This window comes from Hypanus sabinus, unplaced genomic scaffold (genome assembly GCF_030144855.1).
Source record: "Hypanus sabinus isolate sHypSab1 unplaced genomic scaffold, sHypSab1.hap1 scaffold_140, whole genome shotgun sequence".
In the NCBI taxonomy this organism is placed as follows: Eukaryota; Metazoa; Chordata; class Chondrichthyes; order Myliobatiformes; family Dasyatidae; genus Hypanus; species Hypanus sabinus.
This window is the reverse complement of record NW_026779472.1, coordinates 232,883-257,570: the sequence shown is the minus strand read 5'-3', so window position 1 is coordinate 257,570 and position 24,688 is coordinate 232,883. Positions and strand designations below refer to the sequence as shown.

General features: G+C 45.2%; 3 non-coding genes across 3 annotated transcripts; all 3 read right to left on the bottom strand.

Annotated features, from left to right (window-relative positions):
• Positions 1–16,836: 16,836 nt before the first annotated feature.
• trnan-auu (transfer RNA asparagine (anticodon AUU)) lies at positions 16,837–16,920 on the bottom strand. The gene has a single exon. It is a non-coding gene; the product is annotated as a tRNA-Asn (tRNA).
• Positions 16,921–21,500: 4,580 nt separating this feature from the next.
• On the bottom strand, positions 21,501–21,582 carry trnas-uga (transfer RNA serine (anticodon UGA)). Its single transcript has one exon. It is a non-coding gene; the product is annotated as a tRNA-Ser (tRNA).
• Positions 21,583–24,397: 2,815 nt separating this feature from the next.
• Positions 24,398–24,481, bottom strand: trnap-cgg (transfer RNA proline (anticodon CGG)). The gene is given in 2 exon segments: positions 24,398–24,433; positions 24,446–24,481. It is a non-coding gene; the product is annotated as a tRNA-Pro (tRNA).
• Positions 24,482–24,688: the final 207 nt, after the last annotated feature.

Genomic DNA, 24,688 nt, shown 5'->3' with positions numbered 1-24,688 from the left:
TTAACCAATCTACTATCCATGCCAATGCACTTGCTCTGACTCCATGCATCCGTATCTTATTTACAAGTCTCTTGTGCGGCACCTCATGGAACGCCTTCTGCAAATCCAATTATACGACATCCACCTGTTCCCCTCTAACCTCTGCACTCATTACGTCCTCAAAGAACACCAGCAAGTTTGTCCAACAGGACCTGCCCATTCTGAATCCGTGCTGCGTCTGTCAAATGGAACCTATTCTTTTCGCTCTTTCTTCCTTAATGACAAATTCAAGCATTTTCCCGACAACAGATGTTAAGCTAACTGGCCTGCAGGTGCCCGCCTTTTGTCTTCATCCTTTTTTTAAAAGGTGTCGTGACATTCGTTGTCTTCCAATCCGCCGGGAACTGCCCAGAGTCCAAAGAGATTTGATAAATTATTACGAACACGTCGACTATAACCTCCGCCAATTCCCTCGGCACCCTGCGATGCATCCCATCAGAACCAGGGGACTTATCAACCTTCAGGCCCTCTAGTTTGCTCATCACTATCTCTTTGGTGACAAGTCATTTTATCGAGCTCCTCACCTCCCATTTCGCTTATAACATCCTCCTTTGACATATTAGACATGTCCTTCACCCTGAAGACTGGCACAAAATAGTCGCTCGATGCCTCAGCCATTTCCTCACCACCGTATGTCAATTTCCCTTTCTCGTCTTCCAAGGGACCTACGTTGACTTTAGCCACCCTTTTCCTCTTTATATATTTATAGAAACATAGAAAACCTACAGCACAATTCAGGCCCTTCGGCCCACAATGTTGTGCCGAACATGTCCCTACCTTAGAAATTACTAGGCTTCCCATGCCCTCTATTTATTAAAGCTCCAATCCGGAAGTCTCTTAAAAGACCCTATCGTATCCGCTCCACCACCGTTGACAGCAGCACATTCCACGTACTCACTACTCTTTGAGTAAAACACCTGCCCATGACAGCTCCTCTGTACCTACTCCCCAGCACCTTAAACCTGTGCCGTCTTGCGGCAACTATTTCAGCCTTGGAAAGAAAGCCTCTGACTATCCACAAGATCAATGCCTGTCATCATCTTATACACCTCTATCAGGTCACCTCTCACCCTCCGTCGGTCCAGGGAGAAAATGCCGAGTTCACTCAACCTATTCTCATAAGAAATGCTCCTCAATCCAGGCAACATCCTTGTAAATCTCCTCTGCACCTTTTCTATGCTTTCCATATCCTTCCTGTTGTGAGGCGACCAGAAGTGAGCACAGTACTCCAGCTGGGGTCTGACCAGGGTCCTATGAGGCTGCAACATTACCTCTCGGCTCCTAAATTCAATTCGACGATTGATGAAGGCCAATACACCATAAGCTTTCTTAACCACAGAGTCAAACTGCGCAGCTGCTTTAAGAGTCCTATGGACTCGGACCCCAAGATCACTCTGATTCTCCACACTGCCAAAGACTTACCATTAATACTATATACTGCCATCATATTTGACCGACAAAAATGAACCACCTCATACATTTTCTAGGCTGAACTCCATCTGCCAACTCTCAGCCCAGTTCTGCAGACTATCCATGTCCCCCTGTAACTTCTGACATCCCTCCACACTAGCCACATAAACTCCGACCTTTGTGTCAGCAGCAAACTTACAAACCCATCCGTTCACTTCCTCATCCAGGTCATTTATAAAAATCACGAAGACTAGGGTCCTAGAACAGATCCCTGAGGCACTCCACTGGTCACCGGCCTCCATGCAGAATATGCCCATCTGCAACCACCCTTTGCCTTCTGTGGGCAAGCCAGTTCTGGATCTACAAAGCAATTTCCACTTGGATCCAATGCCTTCCTACTTTCTCAATAAGCCTTGCATGGGGTATCTTATCAAATGTCTTGTTGAAATCTATATATAGAATACATCTACCACTCTTTCTTCATCAATGGGCTTAGTCACATCCTCAAAAAAACGGTCTCATAAGGCACGACCTACCCTTGAGAAATTCATGTTGATTATTCCTTATAATATTATACCTCTCCAAGTGTTCATAAATCCTGTCTCTCAAGATGTTCCGAATCATGTTATCAACCACTGGTCTATAATTATATGGGCTATCTCTACTACCTTTCTTGAACAAAAGAACAACATTCGCAATCCTCCGGAACCTCTCCCGTCCCCATTGACGATGCAAACATAATCGCCAGAGGCTCAGCAATCTCCATCCTGCCTCCTACAGTAGCCTGGGTACATCTCATCCGGTCCTGGCGACTTATCCAACTTGATGCTTTTCAAAAGCTCCAGCACATCCTCTTTCTTAATATCAACATGTTCAAGCTTGTCAGTCTGCTGCAGGTCATCACTACTATCACCAAGATCCTTTTATATAGTGAATACTGAAGCAAAGTTTTCTTTAAGTAGCTCTGTTATTTCCTCCGGTTCCATAAACAATTCCCCCCTATCACGTCCTACCCTTGTGCTCTTGACATACTTGTAGAATGTCTTGGGGTTTTCCTTAATCCTTCCCGCCAATGCCTTCATATAGCCCCTGTCTCCTGACTCCCCGCTGTCTCCTTTTGTGAGCCAGCTGCTCTTCCCAGTCTCCTCAGTTTGGTTTGCAGCCTCCAACAATTCTAGTTTAAAATTTCCCTTACCCTTAGCCTCCCCGCCAGGATATTCGTACCCCTGGGATGCAAGTGCAACCTGTCCTTTTTGGACAGGTCACACCTGCTCCAAAAGAGGTCCCAATTATCCAAAGATCTGAATCCCTGCCTCCTGCTCCAATTCCTCAGCCACACATTTATCCTCCACTTCATCCTATTACTATTTTCACTGTCACGTGGCACAGACAGTTCCCCTGGTTACTACATTTGCTATCCTGCTTCTCAACTTCCTTCCTAACTCCCTGTAGTCTATTTTTCAGGACCTCTTCCGTTTTCCTACCTATGTTGTTGGTACCAATATGTACCACGACCTCTCGCTCTTCTCCCTCCCAACGCAGGATATCTTGGACGTGATCAAAAACATCCTGGACCCTGGCACCTGGGAGGCAAACTGCCATCCGTGTTTCTTTCCTGCGTACACAGAATCCCCTGTCTGACGCCCAAACTAGAGAGCCCCCTATCACTAATACCTTCCTCTACCTTTCCCTAACCTTCTGAGCCACGGTGCCGGACTCTGTGTAGAGGCACGGCCACTGTCGCTTCCCCCAGGTAGGCTGATCCCTCACCAACAGTACTGAAGCAGGAATACTTACTGTCAAGGGGTACAGACACAGGGGTACTCTCTAGTACCTGACTCTTCCCCATCCCCCTCCTGACTGTGAACCACTTGCCTGTCTCCCGTGGTTCCGGTGTGAACACCTACCTGTAACTCCTTTCTATCATCTACTCGCTCTCCCTGACCAAGAAAAGGTAATCGAGTTGCATTTCCGTTCCCCTAACACGTTCCCATAGGAGCTGCAGCTCGACATACCGGGTGTAGATATGGCCATCCGGGAGGCTGGGAGACTCCAGGACCTTCCACATCTGACACCGAGCACAGAAAACCGGCCTCACACACATACTTCCTCCTTTACAGGTAACACAGTTAAACCTACCTCGACTCTTCCGTTCAGCCAGAGCCCTATCACTCTGCTGCCTGTCAATCCGCTGCTCACTCCAACGCTGCCCGCTGGATATGGCGATCCCATATCCCTTTAAACCCTTCGCGCTCAACTGGTTGACGTCACGCCGCTGAGCAGTCCTGCCTCTCTTTTACTCCGTGTAGTAAAAACTGCCTTTGCTCCCGAAATTAGCGTTCTTGCTCCGAATCAAAGAACTTCTGTTATCTATTTTTTTTATTATTTTGTGCTAATTTACTTTCATATTCTATCTTCCCTTTCTTTATTTCCTGTTTAGTTGTTCTTCCCCATTCCAGTCGTAGCGGAAGCTCATGAGAGCGTGAAGGCTTGTCGGACTTAAGGTCGAGAGGTTATGAAAAGAATTGTTCCCTCCCTGCGCGGGAAGAACGCCAGAGACGAACCCGCCCATAATTTGGAGGAACCGACTAATCACTCTGCTCAATTCTACCTCCTCTTCAAAGGGGAGAAACCCCGGGACCTAGCCTTGTCTTGGGACCCAAAAGTGTCTCAATGTCCTGCCTGGCCTTTTGGACCTGCCGCATGGGTTTGCCCCAGGTGCTAAGAGGCCAATAGGAGCGGGGACATCTCGGGACCCCGCAGGGGCAGAGTCAGGTCTAGGCGTTCACAGCCTCTGATTCTTGAGTGGTAACGGACGCTTTTCAGGAAGGGGTGGGACATTCTCCGTCTTCCAGTCCGCCAGATCCGTAGCCGCTGAACTTACGTTTCCAGGAGAGGGAGCTGCTCATGCTCGCTTGCGTGACGTTTCGAGTTGTTAGGATGTACAGTTCCCATGCCATACAGCAACGCAACCAGTCAGGATGCACTCACCTGCGTCCCTGCAGAAAGTTCCTAGGATTTCGGGGCCCATACCAAACTTCCTCAACGGTCTGAGCTGAAAGAGGCGCTGTTGTGCCTTTTTTCACTTCACAGCTGGTGTGTGGAGACCACATGAGGTCCTCGGTGATGTGGATTTCCAGGAACTTCAGACTATTCACTCTCTCAGCCGCAGATCCATTGATGTCAGTAGGGGTTAGCCCGTCACATTTCCTCCTGTAATCCACAACTAGCTCTTTTGTTTTTGTTACGTTGAGGGAAAGGTTGTTATTTTGCCACCACTGTGTCAGAGAGATAACTTATTCCCTGCAGGCTACTTCGTTATTTTTTGAGATTAAGTCAATCAATGTAGTGTCGTCGGTAAATGTAATTAACAGATTCGAGCTGTGGGTGGCGATACAGTCATGGGTATACACGGAGTAAGGGAGGGGACTCGGTATATGGCCCTTAGGGGGCTCATGTGTTGAAAATTGGAGAGGTGGGGGTGAGGGGGCCCACTCTTACAACCTACTGACGATGAAAGGCAAGGTCAATGACGAGATATGTGAGTTTCCTGTCAAACCTGGAAGGAAATATGGTGTTGAATACTGAATTGTAGTCCAAGATTAGCATTCTGACATAAATATCCTTCTTTTCCACATGTGTAAGGACGGGGTGTAGACAGTGGCTATTGCGCTGTCTGTCGATCGGTTGTGTCGATAGGCAAATCATAAGGGGTTCAGCAACCTCCTTTCCTAAAAGGGTTACATACACTAATCAGACAGGCCCGGGTCATTCACCAAGTAATCTCAATGCCCCGCTGTGTCCCCATAACCTCGTGTCATTCCCCATACCCATCACATTGCCCCACTCTCTGCCCACTGCCCCAAGTCGGGTCCAGATTAATCACTCTATCCGGTCTTATCCCACTGCCCTGTGTCAGTTCCCAAATTTATTAACAGTGGAAGTTTCACGAAGCTGACCTCAGGGTTAGAAAGCAAGGATCACACATGACCGTAGATTTACAAAGTCGCCGAGGACAGACTGAAGAATGGAATTTATGATAACTAGAAACGACTACAAAAGGTCTGCAGTGACTGTAAGAAAACACCCAAGCCATTCTAGATGTATGTGAAGAAAAAGGTGACTAGAATTAGTGTAGGACCGGTCGGGGATAGAAGATGAAACAAGTCGGGACAAGAAGGGCAAATCTGGAAAGAAGACTTTAGTTCAGTATTCACCAGTCAGAGGGACATTTGTGATGAGTGCGTTGAACAGGCCGATGTGCGACAACATATCGAGGTTATGAGAGAAAATGTACTGGAACGTTTGAAAAAATAAACAATTCCTCTTGTGTGATCAGGCGGAATCCTGGTTGACTGCGGAAAGCGGTGAGTCCTACTTCAGTGACCGGCAAGTTATTGGAGAACATTCTTAGAAACAGGATTTAAGAGAAGGAGTAACTGATTTTGGAGAATCGGTATGGCTTTGTGAGGGGCATATCATGTCTCACAAGCCTGGATCAATTTATGAGGATGTGACGGTTATACTTACGGTTAACCATGACAGGACCTTTCAGAAGACTTGGTATCAAGTGAAAGTTGTTGAAAGTTGTCTTGTGCATTCAGGACTGACGCCCCAGAAGGCAGGGGATCGTTGTGGATGGAGCGTTTTCTCCCTGGATGCCGGTGCCAGTGGAGTCCTGCAGAGATCTGTTCTGAGACCCCCGGATTTTTGTGCTTTAAAAATGATGTGAATCAGGAAGTGGAATGGTGGCTTATTGGATTAGCAACGATGTAGAATTTGGTGGAATTATGGAGAGCATAGAAGATTATCACAGATTACAGCAGGACATAGAACAATGCTGAAAAGTTACCGATGGAGTTCAACCAAGAATATTACGGAGTGATTCACTTTGGAAGAATAAACTTGAAAGCAGAGGTGATACTTTCGATTAAGCCGCAAATTACAACAGATTTCATAATGGAAACAGAGTATTAAGACTTTCTCCCATAAACCGACGTCTACAAGCCATCGCTGGAAGTACCACAATAGGCACTGCAGGAGCAGGATGAAGAGTGATTGAAAGATGAGCTTCAGCACATCCGCTGTTCTGCACATACATATGGTGACACTCAAAAGGCAATATATCTGAAAGTAAATCAGGAGAAAAAATACAACTACGTGGCAAATAATAGAACAGCCTGGGAACCTGCGAAGAGTTCAGAGATTTCATTTGCTACTTTTGATCAAAGAGCAAATGGATGGCCAAATAGTGGTAGAATTGTGGCAGGTTTGAGAATATCTAAAAAGTGAAACAGGCTGCACCGCACGTCACGGGTATGAGGTGGTCAGGTCATTCACTGCTGGAGGCCAGGTTCGTGCCAAACTGCGCAAGTGCGCTTTTAAAGTGTTTGGAGGAATATGTGTAGTGTATTTTATTGTAACACATGTCAGCTGTCACTGTGATTTTCATCACTCAAACCGCCCGGAATGACTGGAACGAAAGAAAGAAAAGATGAACGAATGTTCGCCTTTAATAAAGAGGTGTTCTTCATTTCCCCTGCCAGAAGAAACCTCTTCCCTCAATTTCAGAAGCGATTGTGCTCTGTCAAATATTACAAAATAAATCGACTTCAATATGCATGCTTACTTTAACAGCAACACAGATATTAAAAAAATCCTATTTAAATAGCAGAAGCCGGGTATCATGAAAAAATGCCATGGAAAGTCTACATCAAATTTTATTTCAGTAAATAGATTGCAATATCCGTTGAGCAGTCAAATTAATGACCCGGGAACAGTGAGTAAAAATAGTTTAGCGTAGATGTTTCTGCAGTTGGTTGTCACTAATGTCCCTGACGTGACAGCCACGCTAATTGCCTCAGGGGAATTGCTGTCACCTCAATAAAAGTCCGCTAAACCGAACAACAGTCCATCTGAGCAGCTGAAACGCTCCGTACAACTGAACGCTGCTTCTGACGGAATATGGGATATCCGGCGATTTACTACATCGCGGCCATTTTCTATCCCAAACTTGTAGCGGTTGGTGTCCCCGGTAAGATGCCGGAGCTGGTTACTTTATGTATGGTGCCGTCGTTACTCTGCTGCGGTATCCGCACTGTTACTGAGCACAGATGCTGAAACGTGTTTCCGGAATGGAGGATTCAGGCATCTAATGGTTTTATTTCCATTTTCCATACTTTGATCATAGTGTTCTCTTTTATTGATAATGAAGTTGGTGCCGATATTGACATGTTTCATAATTTCACCTCGCTAGGCTTTCTGAAGTGATGCTGGTCTCTGCTTTTCTAGGTCCGAGTCTCTATCAGTGCAGACACTTCGATCTTATAACAACGGAGCAGCTTATTTAAATGACGGTCCAGTCTATTTTCAACACATAGGTCTGTTCTTCTGTAAGTCTGTAAATGCGAACTCGTGCTTTATATCTCCAGGATGCCACTTTGACACCGCTACAAATAATCCTGTCTGTTCGTTCACCTCTAATAATGGAAATGGTGTTGTTTACAGGAGCGACCGACTGCTCACCGGTCCGTGAGTCGTGGAACTCGGATGCCTCGCTCTAAACTGTGGGAAGGTCGCCAGTCCACTGACACTCACATCCGTCATTGTCCTCCAGCCGGAGTGCAGCGACCGAGACCGCACACACTGGATTCCCGCTTTCCACTTCCAAACAGACCATACCCTGCATAGCGTTGGTAGAATGGGGGCTTTCTGGGTGCTGACAATATTTCTATTTTGTTTCCAAATTTCTTGCAGTTAATTTAACGGCGATTGTGATCCTTTCTCGGTGAAAATGCGGACTCTCCAAATGCATCACCCGTTACCTGGTTGGAATGGCAACAACGGATCTGATGGTGGTTATCGTTGTTGCTTTAGTGGAACAGACCAACAATATCTACATTTATTCCAGATCCCTGCTCATCACTCCTGTATGCGCTCTGACTCTTGTATTTGTCGGTTTAGTGACGGACTGTTTCGTTTGGTTCACGGTCAGTTTTACCTTCGATCGCTTCATCGCAATATGTTGCCGAAAGCTGCGGGAGCGATATTGCACCGAGAGAACAGCAACGGTGGTTATCGTGACCGTGGTTATAGTGAGCTGCGAGAAATGTGTCCCGTTATACTTTGCCATTGAACCGTACGTCATCATTGACAACACACCGTGGCGGTGCACCGGCTCATATGAATATGCTACTTCACCCGTGTGGAGAGTATACGCATTACTGCAGAGCATTTCAACACCATTGATACCAATCGGATTAATCCTGGTGTTTAACGGGTTAACTGTAAGACATATCGTTGTGGCAAATAGAGTCCGCAGAAGGCTTCGGCACAGCAGCGACATTCAGAAAGATGCCGAGGTGGAGAAAATCGATGATTTTGCTGTTTTCTATCTCAGCTAATTTCATATTGTTTTGGATGCCCATTGTAGCCCATTCTCTGAAATGGCAAGTGCAAAACTATCTTTACCAAGACAGATATTTGAGTTCCCCGGTATACATCCTCCAACAACTTGGGTTCATGTCACAATTTCTCAGCATGTGCACCAATACTTGTATCTATACACTGACACAGAGGAAATTCAGAGAAGAACTGAGGAATGGAATGAAGTATGTGTTTACATTAAATGGCCATCTGTGTCGATAACGCCCATGTCCAAATACAATTCAGCGGAGTTTTCAAATAGAGCCGTTTTACAATGAATCGCTTTGCCAAATATGTCATAAATTCAAACAATCACATGTCTGGTCATCCGGAAATTGCAGAATTGGCGGAAGATTGCTTGCTACATACAGTTCAGGTAGGTAGCAATACAAACGCTCAATGCTGCTGGTGTGACTGTCACTTTGGTTGAAGTATGTTTCAAACTATCACAGACACACGACTGTCACAAGGGCAGGAATGGCTTCAGGACTTTTCGGGTTTCAGATGTTTCAAAATGGACAGGGCCGGGTAACAGACTTTAGAGGGAAGGGAGGACAACGTGGAGCGTTCGTTTGTTAATAGACTGTGAGACGAACACAGAAACATGAAGCTCCCATTTGGAGTATTCTGTGCAGCCGCCCACCAGATTAACTAAACAAAATCTGCAACGGGAACAGTGAGTAACCGATCGGGAAGCGGATCTTGGACACGTGCAATGGTATCGGCACGGGTCAGTGAAACTTCTACAATATTCTTTGGTATGTTCCCAGCGTAAAAGGTCTGGCATAATCTCGCAGTTGCGTGCTGGAAGGATTCATGTAAATATAAAAAGAAAGGCGGTCTAGCGAACAGTCCAGACCGGATCTAATATTAGAAAAGAGAACGGATCGGGTGACAGATCTCTCCGCGGGTCAGCATGTCAGAACAATAGGGCAGAACTCCCCTACATTTACCTTACACGGGGATATGACCACGGAGCATGGGATGTACTTAACCGGAGATCTGCGATGTGTGGTGCCACCTGGCCATAACTTGGGAAGTTAAATATGGAAATGATATATTCGGGGAATTGTGCAACAGGTACGGGCAGATTGTTCAGAAAACAATTACATGGGGTTTTCGTATAAGCTTGTCTCATTGAGGCAGGCAAACGGTGATAGTGTATAGTAACCCTTGCTGACAAGAAATATGGAACAGCTTTTCAAGAGGAGGATAATTAAGTTTCAGGAAGAAAGGATCAGATACGGTTATAGCGAGTCGCAATGTAGACAAAAAGGAATTCAACAATGGACTTCAAAGTTAGAAGGCGAGCAGAGATGCACTAAGATGTGAAGAAATGATAGATGACTAGAGTGTTGGGGCAGATCAGAGATAAAAGAGGAAACCTGTATCTGGAGCCCAAGGAGGCGGTGAAGTTGCTCACTGAATAATTTGATGAATGTGAACACAGCGTCAAAAGGCAGATATGCTCGAAAGTGCCGACGCTGAGAAAGAGGATGCGATAGAAGCTTTGAAAACATTATGATAGATGATTCCCTGATACCGGAAGGGATATACTCCAGTTAATTTTGGAAGGCGAGCGAGGATATTGTTACGCTTTTGGACAGGATAGTTGTGTCTTCGCTGGCCACGAAAGTAGAACGAGATGATTGTGGGGTGGAAAATATTATTCATTTGTTGAGGAAAGATAATAGGGATACTATTTGGAATTACAGACCAGGGAGTCTTACGTCAGTCGTGAGTAAACTACTGGAGGGAATTATTGAAGAAGGAATTTATGAGTACTTGGAGAGACGTAGTCTGGCTACTTGGAGACAACGTGGCATGTTGTCCTTTATGAGTCAGGCTGAATTATTTGAAAAAGTGAAAATAAAACAAACAGATGAATCCGAAGAGTCGATGTGCATATGTTAATTTTGTTCAGGCGTTTGATCAGTTCCCTATAGTGGACTCATTCAGAAAGTCAGGAGGCAGGGGATCCACGGAAGGATGGCTGCGTTGAAGCAGAATTGGCTTCCTGACAGAAGGCAGATGAAGTGGTAGACAGAGTGAATTCTGGCTGGAAGACCAAGGGCAGCCGTGTTCCGCATGGAGAGTTGAAACTCTGGTACACTGTACAACTCTATTGCGAGTCCGCAGTTTCCAGTGCTATCAGAAATAGGGCTGAGGAAATAACCGATTTAATCTGATCACACAACAGCACCTGGATAATTAATAGAATTAGGGCTGACGACGTAAGCAAATCGCTGAGCGATTGATTACACCAGGGCGTTTTCTGAACTGACCTCTCATTTACATATTACAGGGCAAATGTTCCAATGACGTCAAAGCATCTTTTCCAATGGAGCTCTACAACTTAAAACCAGCATTTCAAAGTGTTCTGCAGCAGATTGTACTGCACATTAAGAGAACCAGCCTTCCAAAATGCCAATTCCAAATTCCCAATTCAAGTACACACCAAATTATCCTAATGTCAATTCACCTCTGAATCGTGGTTTTATCATACCGGGTGTAGATACGCTCATATTTCGATCAATTTAATCCTGAATCCATATGGCCGGTGTGGGATCCTTGTCTCCCTCCCAAATCAATAATGAATGAAACATGCAAAACTACACAAAGTAAAAAGGCAGCGAAGGCAAAGCAAATATCCGGGCTCGCACTTCTCTTCCTTGAAAACCATCGCAGACAGTTGGAGAATACAGAATAAACAACTTCCAAATCTTCCATCTTCTCATGCTGCAACCACCCATTAACTCAGTCTCCATTCTTCAGTTTGTGCAAAGACGGAGAGATCGAAGAGTATCAACGACTTTCCAGATTGGTCGTTGCTGTGAGACACCAAAGCTCTAACCCAGACATGCAGTCAGTCAGCCATAGGATACCACAGAATAAAAACGGGGTCTTCAGCCCATCCGGTCATTGAGGAATTATTTAAATTGCCTGCTGCCATCGACCTCACCCGGACGGTGGGCATCCATATCCCTCTCATCCGTGTACTTCCCCAATCATCTCTGAAACGTTGACATCGGAATCTCAATTACCATTTGTGCTGACAACTCTCTGGGTGAAGAAGTGTTCCCTCATGTTTCCCTTAAACATTTCACATTTCACCCTTCACCCTTGATCTCCAGTTGTATTCTCGCCCAACATCAGTGGAGAAAGCCCGCTTGCATTTACACTCTCTGTACTCCTCATAATGATGTATACCTCTATCAATTCTCCCCTCAGTCTTCTACCCGCACGGAATAACGTGCTGACATATGTAATCATCCCTTTCAATTCAAAATATCCAGTCCCGGCAATAGCCGTATAGATTTTTTTCTGTAATCTTTCAATCTTATTTGCATCTGTCCTGCAGGTGGTTGAGCCCAACCGCACACAATATTCCAACTTGGGTTCCAATAAAGTCTGAAACCATAGCAACATAACATCCCAACTCCTACAGTTTGGTCTATGAAGGCCGACGTAAGAAAAGCTGTTTTTACGACCCTGTCTAAATGTGCTGCAACTTTCATTGAATTGTGGACCTGAATTTCCATATTCGTTTGTTCTATCGTACTCCTCAGTGCCCTATTTCTCATTGTGTCAGACCAACCCTGGCTGGTCCGCCCAGAGTTTTGTATGCTAAATGCGATCTGACATTTTCTGACCCATTTCTCCAGCTGTCCCAGATCCCGTTTCATGTTTCGGTAGTCTTCCTCGCTGTCGACTACACGGGCAATGTTGTTGTCATCGGCAAAGCTAACGACATTATTAAACAGATCGCTGATATGGATTACAAATAACAACGGACACAGCCTCGATCCCTGGGACACTCCACTCATCACAGGTCCCCAGTCAGAGAGACGTCCATCCATTACCACACTTTAGCTTCCCCAACAAACCCAATGGCCAATCCAATTTACAACCTCATTGTGAAAGCCAAGCGACTGAACCTTCTCGAGCATCCTCCACTACAGTACCTTGTGAAATTCCTGGCTGAAGTCCCTGTTAGACGTCATCCACCGCCTTGCCTTCAACACCATTCCTGGTAACTATCTCCTAAAGCTCTGTGAGATTGGCTAGACATGACCTACTACTCACTGGCCCATCCTGACTATCGCTCATTTCCCTGTTTGCCCAGATACTTCCCTTCATACCCCATGACCAGCGTAGTCTGAACACCGAGGGCAATTCCTCATTTTGCAGTTCCTGACGAGTCCTTTCCAAGCAAAACTATCGACAACATCCAGCGATCGGCACTCACATTTATGGCCTATTGTTGTTAAGTTCTCCTGCAGTATTATCAGACGCATTGAAAGTAATCTGGAAAAGGAAGGCGTCGTAGCTTTAAATAATTAATCGATTGGATTTAAATAGTGAGATGCGGTACACTAGATAGAGCACAGAACATAGAATATTACAGCACAGTACAACCCTTCGTCTCACAAGGTTCTGACAGCCTTTCAACTAATTTAATTTCAAACTAACACATCCCTGCTGCATCTGAATCAGAATCAGAACCGGATTAATTATCATCGGTATATGTGGTGAAATTTGTCAACTTTACTGCAGCAGTACAATGAAATAAAGTATAAATAAATTTAGAGAAAACAAACCTGAGTTGCAGATGGTGGAGAGGGTGTGTCTGTTCCTGATCGCTGATCGTGACCTTTCCGCCTTCTGTATCTCCATCCCGGTGGTAACACTGTGCTGAGGGCGAGTCCTGTTGGTGGGCAACTTTAATGATGGACGCCACTGTTACAAGAATCACCCCTTGAAATAATGATCAGTGAAGTACAGAGAATATGCATTGGCCAACAAGTAATCTATATTATTTCAACTAAAAAAAACACGTAGGTTCACACACCATCTTCACTCCCTGATAATGTGATACTGGGTGTATCAGTCCCTGATACTGGTAGTGGTACTGCGGAGAAAGAACGAAGACAGAGAGTGGTGAGGTAGCGAGAGATAGAGGAGGGTAGAGAAAGACCGTGGGGAGGGACGCCGGGGAAGTCGAGGGATCTGGTGTGGCGAGAGATTTGGGTTGGTGAAAGATTTTCAGATGGGGAGAGAGATCGGAGTCTGGTGTTTGGTGTCGGTAGAAAGCGGGAGGGGGATAGACTGGAGAGAGATGACGTGCGAGGTGATGCATTTTGTAGGCTCGAGGAAGAGCGGGATGTCTACATTATTGATACGGCTTTAGGAATTTTGAGATTTCTTTATAAATCCAAAGACCCACGATGGCACTGGCGATACACGCGGCGTATTGCCGACAGCTCGCAAAATGTCTGGATGTATTTCTGCTGACCCACTGTAGCTGCAATCTGAAGCACATAATTTCCCTTTAAGAAACGTACTGTTGATCTGTCTAAATTAATCGTCAGTGTAACGAGCTGCTGAAAGACCAGGTGGACTTGACTCTCGGGAATGCAGGTGCGGCACCTTTCAGCGATCAGCGAAGGTCAGCCATTACCATTGCCGGAAAAGAGGTCGGTTCGGAAGACCTCAAGCCAGGCTAAATCGACGGGCTATGAAGCATCCCCTGCCCGGCATCTTCTTAGCCAACGGCCAATGACTTGAAAACACGATACATTACGTAAGCGCAACATTGCAGTTTCGGAAGGAAATGAGGGGCTGCTGTCCTCCCTGTTTCATGGAGATATGGCTCAGTTCGGTGGAACAGCCGGAAGGCTTCTCGATCCACCGTTCGGAGAAGATAAGACGGTATTGTGGTGCTGGGGGTGGGGTGGATGGTGGATGTTGAACAGCGGTGTTGTTTCATGACTAACTCCTCATGCTCTCCGTACATAGCGGTCTTGTCGCACCCTTGTTCGCCCAATCACAACATCCAATGATTGAGTTCTGTCGGTGCTGCTTACCGAGAGGTTCTCCTCATTGATCCGGACGGCACTTCACATACCGCCAGAGCAGATGTTAAGCAAGCAAACCATGTACTGAGTGCCGCGACCAGTAAACAAGGAACTGCCTACCCAGGGATCCAGGCGGATGGGGAGGAACAAGATTGCAGATGTATCGGCAACGATATCGCGGGAATCGGAGGGCCGACCGCTGAGTTGCTTCGAGGAGATGGACATAAACAAATGTGACCCGGGGCTCATAAGAGAATCTGAATGATACCATCTTTATAAAGACACCGGAGAAGAAGTGTTTCCCATCGATTCATTCAGAGTCCAGTGTTCCATATCCAGAAGCACTGGATGAACAAGTGATTTACAAAGTGCTAAGAAACAGATTTGTGGCACTATTTATCACATTCATTCATTATTATTATTTATCCATTGATTTTGTTTTGTATTTTTCTGATTTGATAGTATCTATTTCTGTGTACAGCACATCATCAGCTTCGCTGGTGGTCTAGAGGTTAGGATTAGGCGCTTTCACCGCCGCGGCGGCCAGGGTTCGATTCCCGGTCAGGGAATTAAGATATTGTCAGCTGTAATTTAATGCGTTTATTTTAAATCTTCGTCTGTATTAACTTGCTGCCACAGACACCCCATTCCTGTCTATGCTTAACCCGCATCCGCCTGATTCAGCAGCATAGGACCACAAAATATAGGAGCAGAATTAGGTCGTTTGGCCCATCGGGTTTGCTACGACATTTCCTCTCAGCCCCATTCTCCTGCTTTCTACTGATATCATGTCATGCCCTGATCAATCAGGAATCTATCGATCTCTGACAAATATGCAAAGAGACTCGGACTCCACAGGGGCCTGTGGCAACGAAGTCGACAGGTTCGCCACTCGCTGACTGAACAATTCACTCCTCATCTCTGTTCTAAAAGGATGCTAGTCTATCTCGAGGCTGCGTCCGTTGGTCTTAGATTCTCCCACCACAGGAAACATCCTCTCAACATCTGCCCTGTCAAGGCCTTTCCCCATTCGATAGCTTCCAATGAGGTCCCGCGCAATCTACTGAAATCCAGTGAATGCAGACCCAGCGCCATCAAGCGCTCTTCATATCATTAGCCGTTAAATCCCAGCATCATTCCTCTGAATCTCCTTTCAACACTTTCCAGCTTCAGACATGCTTTCTCAGGTAAGGGAACTAAAACTACTCACAATACTCCAAGCGAGGCCTCGCCAGTTCTTTATAAAGTCTCTGAATCACATCTTTGCTTTATATTCCGGTCTTCCTGAAATAAATGCGAGCATCGCATTTGCCTTCCTCATCACAGACTCAACCTGCAAAATAACCTTTGGGACGTAATGGTGTCGGTGTGTACGTCACAATGGGAGTCCTGTATACGGACTCCCGAGGCTCTTAGCACCTCCGTCTTCTTGTGTGCATTTTCTCTCCTCTTAAAAAGTCTGCTCCTCCATTTCTTATATCAAAGTGTCTGGCCATATATCTCCCTGCACTGCATCTCATTTGCCATTTACTTCTCCATTCCCCAACCTTCTGTAGCCTCTTTATCTCCGAGAAGGACTTACTGCTCTTTTCGCACTGAAAAATCTGCATGTGGTGAGTGGTTTCATAGCAAAGTCTCCCATATCGAGCTGACTACCACACATCTTCACTTGCACCCGCCCAACTCTTGCCCATTTCTTAACTCCCCATACCGGTCATCTGCTCTCCACGTTCTGTTCAGCGTCAGTGTGTGGATCAGAAAAGTGTACTATCACTCTCCGTCCACAAATGCTACCTGACCCGCTGTCCACTGTTTCTTCAGCGAGCCGTTATTTGTCAAAGCTGGCGAGGAGAAGCCAGGAGAAATGGGTTGAGAGGGTTAATATATCTGTCATGATGGAATGGCGGATAGATGAGATGAGGCGAATAGCCTAATTCAAATCCTATATCTTGTGGCGTTGTGGCCAAATTTGATGAGGGACTAATGGTGAATATTGCTTTTCATGCCCCAACATACCAACCTGTCTGGCGCCTCTGAGACAAAAGTTGGAGGTTCAGAAATTTTAAAGTGATCGTTTCAAAGATGGTCTCCCAGATAAACACCTCGCTACGAGGATGGGATTCGAACCCACGCGTCCAAAGCACAATGGATCAATAGTCCATCGCCTTATCCTCTCGACCACCTTGTCTGTTCTTCGTGCTCTTGTGATTATTGTTCTGAATTTCTTCAACACGTACAAACACGCTGAATGAACTCAGCATGTCGGGTAGCATCGGGTGAAAAGCGACAACTGTCATCACTCCTCTCTCATGTTCCAACTTCACTCCCTCTGAACGCACTGCCCTCCACTCTCTCCGCACTAATCCTAACCTCACCAACAAACCTGCAGACAAAGGTGGTGCCGTAGTAGTTGGCGGACGGACTACTACCTCACTGTGGCCAAACGGCAGCTCTCTGACACCTCCTCGTACTTACCCCAGGAACAGAACCTCACCAAAGAACATCAAACCATTGTCTACTCATTTCAACGGATGCTGCCCGACCTGCTGAATTCATCCAGCTTGTTTGTACGTGTTGATTTGACCACAGCATCTGTAGTGTACTTTGTTTGTACTATCTCTTTCCGTCTACAAATGCTGCCTGACCCGCTGTCCACTGTTTCTGCAGTTATTCGTTATTTGTTCTGTATGAACAAGGAGAACATGACTTTGAAAAAAAATATCGCAGTTGCAGTCTCAATAAAGCTGGAAATAACTTGCGAGGTCTTACAGACAATAACTTTCAATGGATACAGTGTAGATTTGATCTTCTTCACTCCTCACTGTACCTCAAACCACTCAGAGATGCTGTCTCTCTGTAGAAAAGGGTAACCATACATTTCCCATATTGGACTCTGGTCCTACTCACTCAGTTTGCTAACATCACCTTGACTCATCTGCCCGGGGTCATCTCTGCTCAAATCTCAGTAAGTATTGTCAGGTCCGGTCGGGGTTATTGCCGTGTGCAGAGGGACGGTGAGGAACAGGTACAATGAAACACTTGCAGCGTCATTGCAGGCTCGAAAAGACAGACAGTACGCAGAACATAAATTGTACAATTCTGCATCATTAACAAAAGATAGATATAAATCTTGTGCCAGTTTCAGTCTTCGAAATGATTCCTCAGGCAAACTGATAACAAAGATTTCGATCTATTATATCCACGAGGTAGCATGCAGACCCAAGAAAGGCCTGTTTATTCATTTTCTTTAAACAGACAGGCAACAGAAAGAAGGGAGAGTCTCTAGTCCTCTTCAGCCAGCCCTGGCATTCAATAGGATCAGGCTGGCCCAGAATTTTTCTCAATCCTCCTCCGCCCAAAACTGCAGTTGCCGGTCAAAAGTCGGCCGCTGTCCTCCACTAAATCTTCAACCGTCTCCCCCGGTGAGAGGAGATATACTTCTGTCGCCCGCCTTTATTTCGACGCCGTGACAGCGCCCGCAGCAGCGATCAGAAGCATATGGATATGAATGTTATATAATGGGAAATTGTTCTGAGTTTTGCTCAGTATTGACGGGACTTTGGGGAGGCAGAAGCAGTCAGGGTCTATGGGAGGGAACAGCTCTTGGGTGAAAACCTTTTTGCAATTGGATAACACATTGGATTGACATCTGCATAAACGAATGGGAGCTATGTAGGTTGCACGTCATTTGACGAGATTGGTTGATGTCAGACAATTACACCACGTCAGTGACAATTGGCGCGGGTGATCTTGACGGAAGGTCAGCGAACCGATTTGTCTATGGCAATAGGCGGGGTCGCTCGGTAGACCAGAGAGCAATGCGGAGTTTGTACAGTGAGTGATATGAAACGGCGAAAGCTTTTCGCGTTCAGAGACCATGTTGCCCACTTCAGTGAATCAGTCACAATCTCAATCTCCCCTCTTCCAGCCGCAGCTGAAAAACATTTCTTATCGGATATGTAAATATTTTTATCAGTGGAAAATTCAAGTGTTTTCAGCTAACTGAAATTTCACATGGTGGTCGTGTCTTAGTGGAGCACTGAACCAAAGTCCAGGAGCAGATTTGTTTAAAAAATCGGTTCTCCTTCATGGCATATTACCTGTTCGCCCCGACATTTCAGCAACAGTTTACACCCACTCCCTTACGCTCCACCCGAGCTGTCTAGTAAAAGAAAATATATAAATGTCCCACCACATTCACGCAGTCCTTTCACTAAACACGAATATTGATAGATAAGCGTTCGCTTCAACTTGTGAGGAAAGTGTGGGAGTGAGGAGATCTGGAGAGAGAGAGAGAGAGAGAGAGAGAGAGAGAGAGAGAGAGAGAGAGAGAGAGAGAGAGAGAGAGAGAGAGAGAGAGAGAGAGAGAGAGAGAGAGAGAGAGAGAGAGAGAGAGAGAGAGAGAGAGAGAGAGAGAAGGAGCGGGACATGGAAGTGAGGCAGGGAAGAGAGTCACATCGTAGCAGGACAAGCGAGATAAACGTGGAGTTTGATAGGCAGTTCAAGAGAGAGCGTTACACGGCAGTTTACCAATTTCATGTTCACTTTCGGCCACTGTTTTCCTTACAGTGTTTTCTTGACCACATTCAACAGAGGGAGCACTCTGTACTGCTTGATGCCATTCTCCGTTACTTCAATTATAAATGCAATTAACATTATTTTAGTGTCATTAATTCTTAAAACTCCAATGTTAGTTTTGATTTGGATGCAAGGGTTCTGCCTCGAGCGATAAATCGTCCGCTGTCTAACTTAAGGAAATACGTCGGTGAACGAAGCGAGACGCTCTGCATCCGTACAGTTGTACAACACACCGGCACCAATCGCCCTGTTTCTACTCACAATCTATTCATAGACACCCGGTTGCAAAGTAAAAATATTGTAGATAAATAAACTGCATTGGCCTGTCGATTTGGTTAGTTTCCACCTGTTTTCACCCATCAGCACGTACATTTTTCATTGCGCTTGTGTGTACATATAGATGTTCGCATAAATATAAATTTGAGTTCATTTTGAGGTCATCACCAATTACGTATAATGTATGATCCCGTCGGTTAGATCCGTCACCAGATACAGATGAATTGAATCACTGTCCGTTATTTTCCCGTAGTAGAAATTCAAGACGTCGACCAGCATATGTGGGTGTGTGGGTTTGTGGTGGAAGAAATTTTCAAACTTTTGCGTTGAAATGCTGAATCAGGGCCTTCTAATCTGGTACATATTCTCAGCTAAAAATGCTGCGAGAATTGAACTGACAGAAATCTTGGATGTCAACTCCACAAATTCTCGAATCTCCTCAGCCGAAGGAACAGGATTTATTGAAGAACGTGTTACCGGTTCCAGATCTGTGCTGGATACGGTACCAGAACTCAATACCTCGAAATCCATGTCGTTAATGAAAATCGAATCGGGAAAGTACCGCGTTGAACAGAGAATTAGAATCAGGTTTATTATCACCGGCAAGTGACGGGAAATGTGTTAACTTAGCTGCAGCAATTCAATGCAATACATAATCTAGCAGAGTGAGAAAATAATAATAATAACAACAAATGAAATAAAACATAATAATAAATACAGAAGAAAATCAATTACCTCTATTGAATAGATTATGAAAAATATGCAAAAACAGAAATACTGTATATTAATAAAGTGAGGTCGTGACCAAAACTTCAAAGTCCATTCGTGATTCTTATTGCAGAGGGGAGGAAGCTGTTCCTGAACCGCTGAAAGAGCGTTTCTGTCTCATAACCTTAGACACCCAGGTTCAAACCTGATATCCGGTGCCATCTGTGTCAACGTTGCTCCTTTGCAGACTGTAGGAATTTTTATCGGCAGTGTCATGACGGTCTATTATCGTCCCTCATTAATGAGCTGTCCTTACTGTGTCAGGCTGATGACGTGACGTAGCCGGACAGCGGGTTGCAAGGAGAATATTTAGGCTGCAATTGGGTCTTTCAGTGAGGGCGCAAACTGGACAAAAGTGTTTGTTGCTGGAATGTGTGAGGTCATGTACTTCGTTGAGATTGGTATTAAATAAAGGACGATCTGTTGGGGTGAGACTGTCAAAGGAAACTGTTCACGAAAGAGAGATGGCGAGCCGATGGGTGGATCAGGTATTTTGGAAGGCCACTGCAGATTGTAGTTCATTGCAACTCGATTGGAAATTAGAAATAGAGGAAACATTGTGATACATCTGTACAGGTTTCTGAGGTTGGCTCTGATGCGGTGACGGTAATTTCACTCCCCATATATGCTGAAGGGTACAGTAGCACTGGAGAAGCTCGGAACAATTGAACTGACTCACCTCCGGTGATGAATTTACATCCTCTGACGAACAACTGAAGTTAAAACTGTTCACTACAGGATATAGAATATAATGACCTCCGGTGGTCTCTGCCACAACTACAATAACACAGGAATCGAGTGAGATTAGAATCTGACAGAGGATGAAAATACGTCGCCATGCGAATCGTAGAGCGAAAGGACGATGTCCACTTCTTGACACTGACGCTGAAATATCCGTTCTCCGGGTTTGATTCTTTTAGTTTAACAAGACAGTAAAATTCCGCACTGCAGAGAGTTTAAGCTGCTTCCAGGGGATTGATCAGAGTCGGAATAGAAATTAACATTGCACAATGAGTACAAATGTATTGTATTGAATTGTATTGAAGAGTGTAAAAATACGCAGTTCTCAACTGAACACAGAGGGTGCTGCGCTCAGACAGCATCAAGGGTGTTAAATTTTATTGGCAGTGGGATTGCTGGTGTGAGCGCTGCGAGCAGGGTTCGAATCTGCGCGGGGAATCCCCATTGGATTTCAAGTCCAACGCCTTAACCACTCGGCCATCGCAGCTAAAGAATGTTCAGCATCGCATCAATGTTCAGCACCCACCGTAGCACTGCCCCTGAAGTGAGGGTTTTACTTGATTTCTGTTTAGCAATGGAAAAGGTGAATCATTATTCCAACACGAATAGTATAATTGGACAGCTCTGGAATTTGTTTCAACACCGTTAGGTCAGAACGGGAGTATGGAGGGGTAACACTGCCGTCAGTATCATAAATGAAGGAGATTTCCAGTATTAGGGATAAAGAACAGGATCGGAATTTGGTCTATAATGACGAACATATGTCAACATTACATTGTCGTTTTATATTCTAATCCTCCTGGACTGAATTTTAACAATGCATTTGCCTTCCTTTACCACTGACTAGGCCTAGAAGTAAACATTTCGGTAATATTGCACAAGGTCTCTTTGCAACTCTGAATTCTGAAGCCTTCCCCATGTAGAGAATTTTTTAATCCTTTCTTCCAATGTGCATCACCGTACCACACGATGATCTATTTGACAAATCTTCTTGACAAATCTTTCTCCTCAACTGTCTTTGATCTTCAATGTGCTTTGAATCTTTTGAGTTTTTGAACACGTTGAAGTAAGGCTATATTTCTTAAATTTTCCTTTCTTTAGCCTAACTTCCTTCAGAGTGGATCTATTCTAGAATATCAAGTCAAGTTACTTCTTAATTGTCATTTCGACAATAACTGCTGGTACAATTCATAGTAAAAACGAGACAACGTTTTTCAGGACCATGGTGTTACAAGACACAGTACAAAAACTAGACAAGTCTACGTAAAAAACAACACAGAAAAACAATCTACACTAGACTACAGACCTACCCAGGGCTGCATAAAGTGCACAAAACAGTGCAGGCATTACAATAAATAATAAACAAGACAATAGGGCAGTAAGGCGTCAGTCCAGGTTCTACGTATTGAGGAGTCTGATAGCTTGGGGGAAGAAACTGTTACATAGTCTGGTCGTGAGAGCGCAAATGCTTAGGTGCCTTTTCACAGATGGCGGGTGGGAGAAGAGTTCGTATGAAGGGGGTGTGTGGTCCTTCATAATGCTGTTTGCTTTGCCGGTGCAGCGAGTGATGTAAATGTCCGTAATGGCGGGAGGAGAGACCCCGATGATCTTCTTAGCTGACCACTCTATCCGCTGCGGGGACTTGCGGGCTGAGGTGCTGCAATTTTCGAACCAGGCCGTGATGCAGCTGCTCAGAATGCTCTCAATGCAACCACTGTAGAATGTGATGAGGATGGGGGAAGCTGTACGAAGCTGGCTGGAGTTAGGAGTTAATGCTTTGGCTCTTGGAACGGTCACTCATGCCAAACAAGTCAAATGGAAGACGGCAGATGGAGACTGTCCACCGGCCCTAGAGTTTAGGGGGCTTACCTCAGAGATAACAAGCTGAACTGGTCAAAGAAAACTTCAATGAAACGAAAATCAAGAGTCCGTCTACATATGTATCTGTCGATATTTCTGAATCGCTACCCGGGACTTGGCAGGCAATTGCGCAAACCGAGCGGAAGCTACTGACACGATGAATGAATCCCTGAACGTCGCCGACTGACAGGGATGGAGGGTCTTCATTGCTGCCCCGAAAGGCCAGAGACTGGCAGTAAGTTATGAAATCAGTCAGCTCCGCCCTGGGGACAAGCCTTCGTTGTGACCAGGTCATCTTCAGTGAGCGGTGCTTCAGAAAGGCGGCGAACGTCATTAAGGACTTCATCAACCTGGGCATGCCTCTTCTCACTGTTACCGTCAGGAAGGAGATACAGAAGCCTAAAGCCAAACACTCAGCGATTCAGGAACCAATTCTTCCCCTCTGCCATCCAGTGTCTAAATGGACATTGAACCCATGAACACTACCTCACTCTTTTATCTCTTTTGCTCTATTTTTAATTTAACAATTTAATATACATATATTTACTCTAATTCAATATTTGATTGATTTTTATTTCTATATTTCTCACGTATTGATTGTACTGCTGCCGTTAATTTAACAGTTTTCTCGATAAATGTTCCAGATATTAAACCCGAATCTGATTCTGATTCTGAAGTAAGTCACATCCGTAAGACAGATGCTGGTGTAGTTCGGAACTGAGACTCTCAATCCGGATCAGCAGAAAATGAGTTCAGTGGGAAGATTCCAGCTCTCGAAATCCCAAGCGTTTGGCACAACAACGTGACCGGAGTGAGCAGTTTCGCTTGTCACCTAATTTCTGCCCGCACCGATTCGAAACCCTATGAAATGTATAAGCCGATATTGTATGCAATGTTTATTCTATCCTATGAGATATATAAACCGATATTGTATACAAGTTAGAGGCACTTGTGTCCTGGTCTGGAAAAGGGAAGTGGTTAAACTATGTAAGTTCACTTGCCAGTTTCTCGTTCTTTGGCATTAATGTCTACAGCGCTCATGAACATGCAGACCCATCGTTTTCCAAAATCTGCTGCGCTGTTACCATTTTACACGTATTTCCACAACAGAGTTCAACAGCAGCACAGTCTCCCAACTCCTACACTGATCTCCTGAGGCCAGCGCGCCGAACACCTTTCCCACAGTCTCTCTGCACATGAGACGGGTTTCAGCAAACTATGCCCTTTTACCTCACTCTCTCCCTGCTGATTGGCACTCTCCGGTGCTCTATCATTCCTCGAATAAATACTCAGCTGGTTTGACATTCCAAAATGTGACACTTCAAACTTACCTGCCTTGAAAAGTATTTCCAATTCCTTCTTGTGTTTCTGTTTGATATTGCCAATTATCCAGAGAGTCAATGCAAAAGTCGTGAAGCAAATCGCTGATAATTTCCAATAGCGGGCTCGTCCGGGATTTGAACCCGGGACCTCTCGCATGTGCTATTCCACCCGAAGCGAGAATCATACCACTAGACCAACGAGCCCGCATTCGCAGATTGCGTCACAACTGAACTCCGAAGCCATTTAAATTTAATTGGTGGAAAACCCATTGTCCTTTCCGTTGTTGAGAGGAGAGTCTGATGTCGAAATGTGCTGAGCCCGTATTCCTTTGAGATTACAAGTATATTCGTAACTTGATTCAGTCTAAATAAGAATATAACTGACCCTGATGTATTGCACGTCAGAATACA